Genomic DNA, 13,015 nt, shown 5'->3' on the forward strand with positions numbered 1-13,015 from the left:
CACTGGGGGTGTGCAGCCACACATGTGCACTGTGTGCCTGCAGCATTCAAAATGACTGAGTACAATGATGAATCTACATCATTTTTTGCATTAAGCCTGAACACTCCTCTGTGGAAACTATTTGGATGATTCAGAAAGCCACGGCTATGGGCAACTGGTGATTGGCAGCCTCATTATGACAACACGCCCACTGATGCATCACATCTCGTGCAGAGTTTTGGGGGGAAACATCAGGTCACCCAGGTGACTCAGCCCCCCTATAGCCCAGATTTGGCACCGTGGGACTTCTGGGTATTCCCAGAACTAAAATTACCTTTGAAAGGAAAGAGATTTCAGACGCTTGATGAGATTCAGGAAAATGCAAGGGGGCAGCTGATGGCAACTGGGAGAACTGTGTGAGGCCCCAAGGTGCCTACTTTGAAGAGGACTGAGGTGCCACTGTCCTATGTATAATGTTTCTTGTTTCTTGAATCTTCCTCAAAAAATGTCTCTATTTTTCATATTGCATGGCTAGATACCTTCTGGTATACTAAACACACACAAACCTACTGCTATTTTTTAATGTAACAATAGCTACCATGTATTGACTGCCTATAGTATTCCTCACACATTTAGTGAAATTATCCATAATCCTTAATCATGACAACAACCCTATAAAATGGATAAATTCATCTCCATTTTATAAATGACATCAAAGATTTTTGTTGATTTTTTGCAGGGAAACATGGCAAATAAATATACCAAGATCTGATAGCTTTATGCTGAAATTGTCATAATCTGCTCACTCTTTTACCCATTTAAAAAAATAAACTGAATTTCCCCTACCAAGAAATTTGGTCATAAAAGGAAAAAGTCAAATTATGTGGTTTTCAGTATAATTAGTGCATTTCCAGTACTAGACAACGTACCCGGATAAATTCTCCCAAGAGGCCCGAACAAGGCCCCTGCTGCTTGGCAGACCCTGAGATGCGACAAACGCCTGGAAAACACAGGGCGTGCTGCAGGACAGGAACCTTTGCCCTTTGTTTCTAAGCAGCCAGCTCTCACTTACCTCTTTATTTCTACAAACATGTTTACCATTCTGATAAACAGCATCTTGGATCAGTTCTTCATGTACATTCGTTTTAATTATATACCACTTAATCACTGTGAAATATTACTTTGAGTTTACAGTTCTTATAGATTTCATCTAAGAACTTCCCAGAACTTGACTCGCTTCCGGAGGTATAAAATACCACTCCCATGTTATGCAGAGATACTGCAGCACAAAAACACCCGAGGCGTGCATTTATAGTTACCCAGAAATCAGGGGGTTCACAGGCCAGGCTACGAACCTGGGTAGCTCTCAAAAATCTGCCTGCACACTGAGCTACTCCAGAGAAGTAGGGCATAAATTTAATAATCACACTCCAGGCTGGAAAACTTAAAATGCAAAAATTGAGAGCAGAGAGGATTAAGCCGAACAGCATACAGCCCTTTACTTTCATATAATTAAGTAGCTTGCATTCCCTTTCATTTTAAAAGCTGCACTTCAAAGAGCTCTAGATACCGTGAGGGACACATGTCAGGCCCAGCTATGAACATGGGAAATGCTAATAAAACAAAGTAACGCTTCCACTGAAAAAACCCTCAGCGCCTCGCTACGCCAGAGGAACAAATGCTCCTCCCTGTTAGCGACTACATTTTGTGTGGAGCATAACCACTTCCAGATAGGACAGGCTGTTGCCCACATCTTCTCTGTTCTGTTCAGAGCCTTTCAAATGTGATGGCATGGAGGTGCAAGAATCCAGGCCGTGTTTTCAAAGTAATGAAGAACTGATTTTTTAAAAAATTCCCAATTCTTCAGAGACCATTCTTTTGTTTAATGTCATAAAACTATGATGACAGTGTTTCACTGTTATGAAAGCTTATAAAGGCTTACTCTTGATCTCTATACTTATCACATAACACCCTGCATGTAACACTAAGGAGAGGAGACACAGTAAAAACAATAAATATGTATCTAACATGGAAAAGGTGGTAGGTACGAAGGGCTAAAAATGGAGCAGGGTAAGGGGGTCAAGAGTTTGGAGGGGTTTGCAGATTAAATAGGGTGGTCACGGAGAATGACAGATTCAAAGGTCAAGATCTCTTTAATAAATTAAAAGTAGTTAAGGATAGGTGGTCAAGTTCTGTGATTCCAAACACAGAAATCAATAGAAAATGAGAGGGGTGATAGCATTAACAGACCTATAACACTTTTAACCAACAAAAATACAAAAAGATGTTTAATATACCAAGGAATATAAGACAATGTGATACCCTCTTTCCAATGTGGTACCAATGTGATACCATTTTCTTCTGACAATGTTAGAAGAAAAATCTAACACTATCAAGCGTGGGAGAGGATGTGGATTCATGGAATCTCTTCCAGGATGGTGGTGGGAATGTAAAATGGGCTAAAATTAAACATTCACATTCATTTTCAATCTAACAATACCTACTCCATGGTATACAACCATGAGCAATACACAAATATTCATAGTAGGACTCTTTACAAGGACAAAAATGTAGAAACAGCCCAAATGTCCAGCAACATGAGCAGAGGTGAATAAACTGGTATACTCGCACAATGGAACTGCATTCAACTGTCAAAACTAAAGCAACGTATGTACAGTATGGACAAATCTATGCAATGTAATAGCAAATAAAGAAGTCTCTGATAAGTTCAGCAAGACTTTCATAAACTTAAAATAATTAACTATATGTATGAAATGCATCTAAGACTCCATACAAGTACACGCAAAGAAGAAAGGGAATGATAAGATGAAATTCAAGATGATGGCCACCTCAAGCCAGGGCCACAGGGGAACAGATCAAAGACAAGACACATAGAGACAAATGGTTACTGTCAAGTTTTTGAGTTAGGTAATAGATTCAAAAGTAGTTACTATAGTATTAAAAATGATAAAATGGGAATTCTTCTTCTGATACTGGTGGAATAGATTTAAATGAACAAACTGTCCCACAAATAGCCATACAAAACACTGGGTAAAATATAAAAACAATTTTGAAAAAATTGGAGAGCCACCAAAAGCAGGTAGAACCTGGAGGCAATTCGGCTCTTGGGACTCACGTTGACACATCTTTCCACCTGTGGGCACTTCTTAGACCACACAGCGCAGAGTGGAGTGGCCAGGACTTGTGAAGAAAGTCATAATCTTATTGGTTCAAAGGATGGAAGGGGGTAACGCCCTTACATTACATACGAAGATGGGTGTGTAATACTAATGCATGGGGCAGTGTGGTAAGTTAAGAACACACAGGGTCCACCGGAGCAAGTCTTGCTTGAGTGCGGTCGGTACAGTGCGTGAATGCCTCGCACGAGATGGACAGCAATCTGGGCGTTTCACTTAAAATGTCGTATGGTGTACTGGAGTGTGATGTTGTTATGTTACAGAATTACATGCTTATGATTTTCTAATAAAAGATTTCATAATAAAAGAGGGACGTCATTTGTGCCAGGCTCTGTGTAATGTAAACCATGAAAACTATGAAATAAAGGAATGTAAGTGAAAAGCCAATTAGGTTGACAAAAGAGAATACTAATAGAATCCTCAACTGATTCAACAGAAGGTGATAAAGGTGGAACCATGGACAGGCAGGAGAAAAAGAAATCAAATGGCAAGATGGCAGATTCCATTTCAACCATATATCCATACAAGGGAAACTTTTTCAGCCCAAATCAGTGAACCTTAGTGTAAACGGTGGACTTTGGTTGACAGTGATGTGGCAGTGATGGTGTGTTGATTGTAACCATCTGACACCACTCTGGTGTGGGCTGTGTGGGATGATGTCATTAAGAGGGAGGGCCATGCGGGAACTCTGCACTTGCCATTCAATTCTGCTGTGAACCTAAAATTGCTCTAAAAAGATGGCAGGGGGGAGTACTGATATATCAACATGGGTAAAACTTGAAAACATTTAGTGAAAGAAGCCAGTTTCAAAATACTATATTACAAGGGGGACCCCCCCAAAACCCCAGAATTTATTTATAAAAAACTGTGTATTTATCCTCATATGTTTAAACTTCATTCACCTTCAAAGTACTCTCCATTTGATGCAATACACCCATCAAGGTTTTACCACTGCTCTAACCAGTGTTTAAACTTGTCGATTTTGATGCCTTTCAGTGCTTCCGCTGTTTTTCGCTTTACCTCTTCCACATCAGCAAAACATTTCCCTTTGAGGACTTTTTTCATCCAGGGAAACAAAAAAAAAGTCACTCAGGGCAAGGCTGGGTAAATAGGGAGGGTGGAGCACGGGGGTCATGTTGTTTTTTGGTCAAAAACTGCTGAACACGCAGCAGTGTGGGCAGGTGTGCTCGTAAATCACCTGTCAGGAGATGAGTAAATGCACTGAAAGTGTCTCCAAAAAAATTCACTGAAGCCGAACACAGCCTCTGACAACACCACCAGCTGCTACACATGGGTTCTCCCTATAGGGGAAGCCTCTACTACAAGGGGCCCGCCCTCCAGAAGATAATTCTGGCTTTTTTGGGATCCCCCCCTCATATATGACTCCATTTCTATGAAATACCCAGAACAAGGGAATCTACAGAGACAGAAAACAAATTACTGGTTTCCCAGAGCTCCTGTTGGGGAGAGTGCTGGGGGAAATCAGTGGGTGATAGGTCAAGTACACAGGATTTCTCTTTAGGATGGTGAAAACATTCCAAAATTGACAGTGGTGTTGCCTGCACGTATCTGTGAATATACTAAAAACCACTCAATTGTATATTTTATTAATTTTAAGAGATTTTATTCATTTATTTTTTTAGAGAGAGGGGAAAGGAAGGAGAAAGAGAGGGAGAGAAACATCAATGTATGGTTGCCTCTCACGCACCCCCCACTGGGGACCTGGCCCACAATCCAGGCACCAACTGGGAATCAAACTGGCGACCCTTTGGTTCACAGGCCTGTGCTCAGTCCACTGAGCTATACCAGCCAGGGCTGAATTGTACATTTTAAGTGGGTGAACTGTATGGTATATGAAATACATCTCAATAAACCTGTTATAAAAAATCACAAATAATTACTTTAAATGTAAATGGAGTAAACACTATTAAAAATCAGACGGGGGGGTAAAAACAAACTTAACTATGTGCTGTTAATACAGAAATAAACAGTGAAAGAATAAAAAATGAGATACTATGCACATAGTAAGCCTAGGAAAGCAGAATTGGGTATATTAACATAAGAAAAATGGTTCCCAATCAAGAAGTATTACTGGAAAGAGAGATATTTTATAATATAAGTTAATTCACCAGGAAGTCATAACAAATATAACTTTTTTTGCGACTAATAGAGAGCTTCCAAATACTTGAGGCAAAAAAAAAAAAGCCCCACACAATTAAGGGAGAATTCTGCAAATTAAGTCAACTTATATTTAATATAATTGTTGATATGGTTAGATTTAAGTCTACTCTCCTGCTAGTTTCCTTTTGTTTGTCTCCTCTGTCATTTGTTCCTCCTTTTCAACCTTTTGCAATGGCAGACAAGGTAGGAAAAACATCCAATAATAATATAGAAGATTTGAACAACACCATCAACCATATTGACCTAATTCAATTTATAAAACAAGACACCCAAATACAGACTGTACATTACTTTCAAGTCTACACGGCATATTCACCATGACAGGCCACACATGCAAGGTCACAAAATAAGTCTCGATAAATTACAAACGGGCTTTAAAGGACCACACAGAAGAGTAAGAACACAGACCTGAAGTAATGAAGTACTAATACTAAGAATAGAATTTCCATATATATTAAAATTCTGACTTGCCAGTGGCTTGAGATATTTTAGAGGCTGCCTAATTGAGCGAGCATCTGTGTTGATAAAGCTATGCCAATTGTCATGGCTGGGTCAAAGTATTTTCAAAAATAGAAAGGCTAAAATAAAAAGGCTTCAGAAAATCCCATGCTCTCAAAAAGATTTTTCTATATCCTCAAAAACATTTCTGAGAGGAGGATTCCCCTGGGCGTTCTCACATACTTAATGCGATGGAATGTCACTCCGATACAGTGAACTCTTACTCCACAATGAAAAGGATGGAACTGATGATACATTCAACGTCATGCTGAGCAAAAAAAGACAGCTATAAATGACTGTGTATTGTGTGGTTCCTTTTACATGACACTCAAAAACAGGCAACCTCTGGTGATACAGAGTAGAATTATAGTTGTAAAAAGTAGCAGATGATTAAAGGAGATACTAGGGAACTTCCGGTGCAGTATGTCAATTGAGGTGTTGGTTACATAAGTTTATAAATTTGTCAAAGCTCACACACACTATACATTTGAGAGGTGTGTGTTTCACTGTATGTAAATTTCATCTCAAATTTTAAAAAGTAGGAATGCAGATAGATGATTGTTAGAAATTAAAAATTATATTTTAAAAAATGAACTAAATAAGTGCATGAGTTAATATGAGGAGGAAGTGCATGGACTTATAGTGATAACACATCACAAACCAAGGATAATGAACAATCCAACTGCAGATCTGAGGTCCAAAATAAAAGACCCAGAACATCCAGGTGCCTTTGTTGTAATTCTTTGCTTACCTGCTGTAAGCAAAGAAACCTGCTGATTACAATTTGATCTTTTGAGTAGACAAAACCATTTAGAAAATTAAAACTTCAACATCCAATGATAATAGCAAATTGATTTCTCAATTCTAAATAACTGATAAACATACTTCTTTGAATGACGTGCTGAAGGAAAAGGAACCAGGAAATACAGCTACCACAACAAACGAGTTGGGTTTGGATTTAAGGTCATAGTTCAAACCGCAGACACCCCTTACTTGGTGTCCCTGTGATGCAAACAGAGAAGATGAGCTCTGTTTGCAGGAGTCCTGGATCTAGTGATTTCCTATTCCAATGGCGTAATAAAAATAAGTTTGGAAAAGTGTTAGAAAAGCAATCTCCTGGGAATAATATTTATACACCAGAGTACGGAACAAAAAATCCTCAACAGAAGCAAGTTTTGGGTATATTTCAAGCTTGGTCAGGACCCATTTAGAGCAGGCTTGAATGGGGTAAAATATAAGGGAAAGTTCCAGCAATGGGTGTGGTGGCTAAAAGGTTTGGCCAAAACCCACACTTTTTTGCAGAGTTGCTGACTAACTGATGTTTTAGGTCAGGCTAGCTGCCCAGTCTCTCTGGGAGGGAGGGAGGGAGGGAGGGAGGGAGGGAGGGAGGGAGGAAGGAAGGAAGGAAGGAAGGAAGGAAGGAAGGAAGGAAGGAAGGAAGGAAGGAAGGAAGGCTCTAAGAAAATTATAAAGTTTGGTGAGAACGACACTTGTCCTAGCTTCCTCGCTTTCCTTAGGTAAAATGTTTAGGTTTGAAAGACAACTTCTAATTTCGTGCCAGAGACAGATACAGTTTACTGAGATGAAGAGACAAAAGAAGAAATCCTTCATGGAAAAGAGCGAATGTTTACGTACATTCCACTAGGCTGGTGAAGTGCCATATTATTATGTGGTCGTTATAAAAACAATATATTGTATTTCCATATAAATTACCTACAGATTTCTCACCAATTTTTCCCCAAAGATGCTCACTTGGGGTGTTAATCAATTACACAGTGATTTCCTATGTATGCAGCAATACAATCCCAGAAAAGATAAAATATCTTAAAAATGGAGACCTACAGGGAGCAGAGAGGACTATCAGTGGTCATGGAGCTGTGGTTCCTGCACCAGCAGCAGCACCTGGGAGTCAGTCTGAATGGAAGTCCTTGGGCCCCACCAACCTGGGTTTTTACAAGCTCTCCCCGTCATTCTCACGCACACCCCATCACAGCACTGAAGAGGCCGTGGTCTGCCCTCTTGGGACAACCAGCCCCACCCAGACGAGGCTGGACCAGGCTACCAAGGTAAACAAGGGCAGAGCTCCTCTCCACCAGCCCGCTTCTCCCTTCTGATCCAAAAATAACAGCTCTGAAGGAGCAATTATGTTTTAGCCTGAAAAACCGCTCCCTTTAAACTTCAACTGCTAAGTCTTCATGTCTGGAACGTGTAAGACTCTTAAGCAACCTTCCTTGCTCTCTGGTTCTCTGCAGCGGATCTGTCATCACACACCTGTCCACCGTGTCAGTCCCGATCCTGTTCACCTGCCCCCTGCTCTGCCCTCCCCAGAAAACTAATTCAGAATCACGTGAAGAGGAAAACACGGTAAGAAGTGGGGATCGATCAAGGGGCAGGGCAAGCATGGAAAACAGAAAAGTTTGGGGATATTAGCAGAAGGGTGACATCTAATATTATAACACATCAAAAATTTTTGTCAAACTGTAAAATAAGTAAAATATTGATAATATGATAGGAAATTTGAACACTCTATTTGATGATATTAAGGAATTATTTTAATTTTTAAGTTACAATAGTTTTTATAAGATCTCATATTGTAGAGATGATTAGAAAAATATTCATGAACAAAATAATACAATACCTGGAATTTGCTTTAAAATAACAAAGGAGAAAGGAATAGGGAAAAAATATAGATAAAACATCATTTGATAATTGTTGAAGTTGAGTGATAAGTACATGGAGTAACATTATATTATTCTATCTACATTTTCATATATTTGAGATTTTCCATAATAAAATATTTTATTTTTTAATTCATATCTTTGACAATAGGATTTTCAAACTCCTGGACCATGATATATTGTCTTAAATATCTTATTGTTTCTATCATAACTTCAAGCATACCAAGGGCTCACCAAATATTTACAAACCAAATAAGAAAATACTTATTCCGACCACCTGCATAAACACAAACACACTGAGAAAACGGAACAGCCTCTCACAGGGGACTGCGAGGCAGAGCATAAAACAGGGCGTCTAAATGACTGCGTATTAGTAAACATCACTTCTCTTGCTCACTAAAATGAAGAGCACCAAACACTGATGGGGCAACGCTGGAAAGTATTTAAATAAATGAAGCAGCAAGGGCAAACAGAACAAGATAAATGACATGAGCCTTTCATCTCTGTGCTATTCATATTTAGGAATGATAATCAGAAAGAAGTTGATAAAAAGGTTTATTCAATAAGCCAAGATCCTTTACTTCTTAAATAAAAGGCTGTGGCTGCTATTTGAAAAACTGGTATGATGAGCTATCAGTAAATTTGAAGATTTTGTGATAAATCAAGAGTGTCCCGTTTCTCCCTATCTACTACTATTGCAACTTTGCACGAAGAAGATTCGAATTTGCCCAAGGTAACTCAGGAAGATGTGAGTTGGAAACGCACGTAGTTCCCCTGTGTGCTTCTCACGGACTTGGCAGGGAGGTGTCACACAGCTCGTTTGCCGTGAGCAGGCTCACCGACCTCCCGAGGGCCTTACTTTGACAGTATTTGTCTCCTTGACCAAGCTGTGAGCTCCTCAAACACAGAGACTGTTCCTGCTCTGTGCACCCCCCGACCCTCACATGGTGGACTCACAGGCCTGCACTGCAGTGCTGCGCCCCAGGGGCTCCTCAAACCCCCACGCTTTCGTGATGTAACTGCTCTGGCTCCTGTATTCCCTGTTTTGGCTTCAGCGTGTGACCTTCCTCTCAACTGCAGAAGCTAGAAACCTATTACCCCACCTTAACTTTTAAGATAAATTTGATCATTGCCATCACTCTTACTATCTGCATCTTACAAGATGAATTTTCATACTCTCCAAGATGTGGGTGAACCCAATTCGCTGGGCTACTTTGGAATGATGCTATTCCTAAGGGTTTGCAAATTTAGTTCCCAATAGGATGGACGAGTAGCAGGGGTCATCAGCACGTTATAACTTCTAATTTTCCAACTCACTCTAACCCTAAGCCCCACCCATCTCTTCTCTGTAGCTCTTAAAAAATCTGTAGACTCACGTGGCTCCTAGTATCCTCCCCAAGCCTACCAACCTGGCTTTAGCTGGCTAACAGGTGAGCAGTTCTGGGATGTGGGCCCCAGACCTGCACCCTACGGAAGGCAGGGCCGTGGAACAGCTACCTAGCTGAGGCTCTGACAAGGAGAGCAAGGACAGCATATATAAGGACCCTCTAAAGGAGTGTTTTATAAATTGTGGGTCATGACCCCTAAGGTTAGAAGGAAGTGAAATAAATTTAGTAGATGGCAATCAACATTTATTTAATAAAATAAAGGATATCAGAGTGTCTAACAAAAATAAAAGTTAAGTACTATTTTGTGAAGCTTTTGATTCAGTTACATATACACATCTGCATGCAGTACATATCGAAGGCCTGCCATGTGGCCGGTATTAGAGACAGCACAGTGGAAACGACAAGCAAAAACAGAAAACCACTGCTGCCTTTCGGAAGCCAACACTCCAGGGGTTCAGAGTGTGTGTGTTTACTTCGGCATGGATATGTACGCAGTGCATAGTAACATACAACAAAGTGCAACTGACACTGGGTCAAAAACATTTGAGAAAGGCTGCTTCCCAAGTCGTGCCATTGAAACTGTGATCTGTGAACTTGTGTTGGTCCACCAACTGTTACTGCTCTACTGTAAGTACGGAAACTCAGAATAAGTATTTGGAAAATTTTACAGCAATCTGACCTTCCTGTGAGATCCCATTATGTGTATCCCATTTTCTAGCCTAACCAATTTTTTTTTTTAATTGAGTTTTACAGAACAAAGTCAATCTATGATGGATGGAAAAGGCTAAATTGGCCCTTCACCAGAGGAGGCTGCAGAAGCACAGCCCTGGAGGACACACTGCGTGTGCGCCGTGGGGGTCAGTGAGTGCTCGAGCACTTCGACTGGCAACTGTAGCCACGGACCTTGGACGGACGGAGAGAGAGAAGGGGCAACACAGTGAGTGAGAGAACCCCAGGACCAGGGAACACGTTTCAGATTTGTTCTCTCTCCACACGTGCCAAATGATACAAAACTAATTAAATATCAAATAGAAGACTGTTAGCACTGACACTGATGACATATGGTTAAATTCAGAAGTGAAACAAAAAACATTTTTGGTTGTATAAAATTCCTGGCTGGCGTAGCTCAGTGGATTGAGCACGGGCTGCAAACCAAAGCATCGCAGGTTCGATTCCCAGCCAGGGCACATGCCTGGGTTGCAGGCCATGGCCCCCAGCAACCGCACATTGATGTTTCTCTCTCTCTCTCTCCCTCTCTTCCCGCTCTAAAAATAAATAAATAAATCTTTAAAAAAAATTAACAGCAGCAGTCGTACACTCAAACTACTTGTATGTCTGATGAGGCAATGCATCAGAGCAACAAAACAGTATAATTTCTAATCCATTTTGTTTCAGTACAGCCATGACGGCTCCATATTTTGTACTAAATTTTCAGCTTGTCTTGCATACAACATGGCCCCAAACATATGATGTTTAAAAATGGAAGTCCTCGCTGGCATACCAAATGGATTGAGAAGTGGGATAAAAACTGCGGACTAGGGAAGAGTTTGGTGGAGGAATAAGGCTGTGTAACAAGTTTTAAAACTAAACTGTTTGGTGGGTGATTTCTGTTGGATTCTCTTTTAACTAAGTGTTAGTGACACTCTTGGCTGCATCTAGGAGTGGAATGTCAACATATTTCTCTTTTACAGCACACATGCTTCTGGCCATAATCAGCAGTACAGATCTGTTTTCAGCTGCTGGGGAAAAAAAATCAAACCACAACCCTGAAATTATCTAGTTGAAAGAATAAAATATATTCTTAATATTGCTATTTACTATTAAAATATTAAAAGACATACAGACATTCCATACAATTAATGAGTGCTGACCCAAGTAGTAATGGGTAATATAATGCTTTTTGAGTCATTTATATTTCACTTTTCGATGACTGGGGATATGCTTAAGGGAGGGGTAGTGAGAGCCAGGAGAGCAAGGCCAAAAATTATTTCCCAACCCAGGCGGAGACAAACAACAGCCCATAAGCTAAATCTGGCTCACTGCCTGTTTTTGTAAATAAAGTTTCATTAGAAGAGAGTCACACACTCACTCGCTATGTGTCATCAGTGGCTGATTTCACACTACAATAGCAGATTTGAATAGTTACAACCCTCAAAGCCCATAGTGTTTCCTGTCTAGCCCTTTGCAGAAAAAGTTTACCGACCCCCGCCCCAACCTTCCCATAGCCTCCTGAAGTACACAGACCCCTCTCCTATTCTCTCCTGCACCTACTGGTTAAATGAGCTTTCTTGAGTATCTATTATATACCAGACTCTATTCTAAGTGATGAGGATATAACAGTAAAGAAAAGAGAAATGAAAGAAAATGGAAAAGTAAAAGCAAAATTTTTGGTATAATGTCAAGAGACCATAAATAAATACATCAATTTAAATGTACAGGAGATGAGATGGTGATCAATAATAGGGGAAAACAGAGCGAGAAAGGAAGATAAAGATGACATTAGCTTACTACGTACCAGGGTTAGTGCTTTTCATGTATTAATTCATGGAGTCCTCACAATAACCCTGTTGACACAACATTTACTCCTATTTTATAGGTGATAAAACAGAGGCAGAGAAAGGGCACCCAAATCACACAGCTGGAAAATGGATGTGAAGCCAGACAGTCGGACTCCGGAGCCCATGCTTTTAATTATATAGTGCACTGGCTCCTTGCGCAGAAAGGAAACGGCAGGGAGCTACCATTTTAATAAGATAATCAGGGAGGGCCCTGCAGGTAAGTGACATTGAGCAAAGCCCTGCAAGAGGTGAGGGGAAAAGTCACATGAATACATAGGAAAAGTGTCCAGGTAGAAACAACAGCCAGTACAGAAGCCTGCAGGGAGGCAGAGCTTCCTGTATTTATTTGGGAGAAGGGGAGAATTCACGCAGAGTGAAATGCACAGGTCTTAACTGTACAGTTTGATGAGTTCTGATGAGTGCACACACCTATGTAGCACATCATCAACATTCTTATCACCCTGTGTGTATTTTGATGGAAAAGCTAACAGACTCTGATACATTGTTTGGGAAAAGGCAACAACTCAAGGGCTGTT

General features: G+C 40.4%; 1 protein-coding gene across 11 annotated transcripts in view; it reads right to left on the reverse strand.

Annotated features, from left to right (window-relative positions):
- PPFIBP1 (PPFIA binding protein 1) overlaps positions 1–13,015 on the reverse strand; it is a 159,067-nt gene that overhangs the window by 54,542 nt on the left and 91,510 nt on the right. The window lies entirely within an intron of this gene.

This window comes from Phyllostomus hastatus, unplaced genomic scaffold, assembly GCF_019186645.2.
Source record: "Phyllostomus hastatus isolate PE091 unplaced genomic scaffold, TTU_PhHast_1.1 phas_scaffold_93, whole genome shotgun sequence".
Classification (NCBI taxonomy): Eukaryota; Metazoa; Chordata; class Mammalia; order Chiroptera; family Phyllostomidae; genus Phyllostomus; species Phyllostomus hastatus.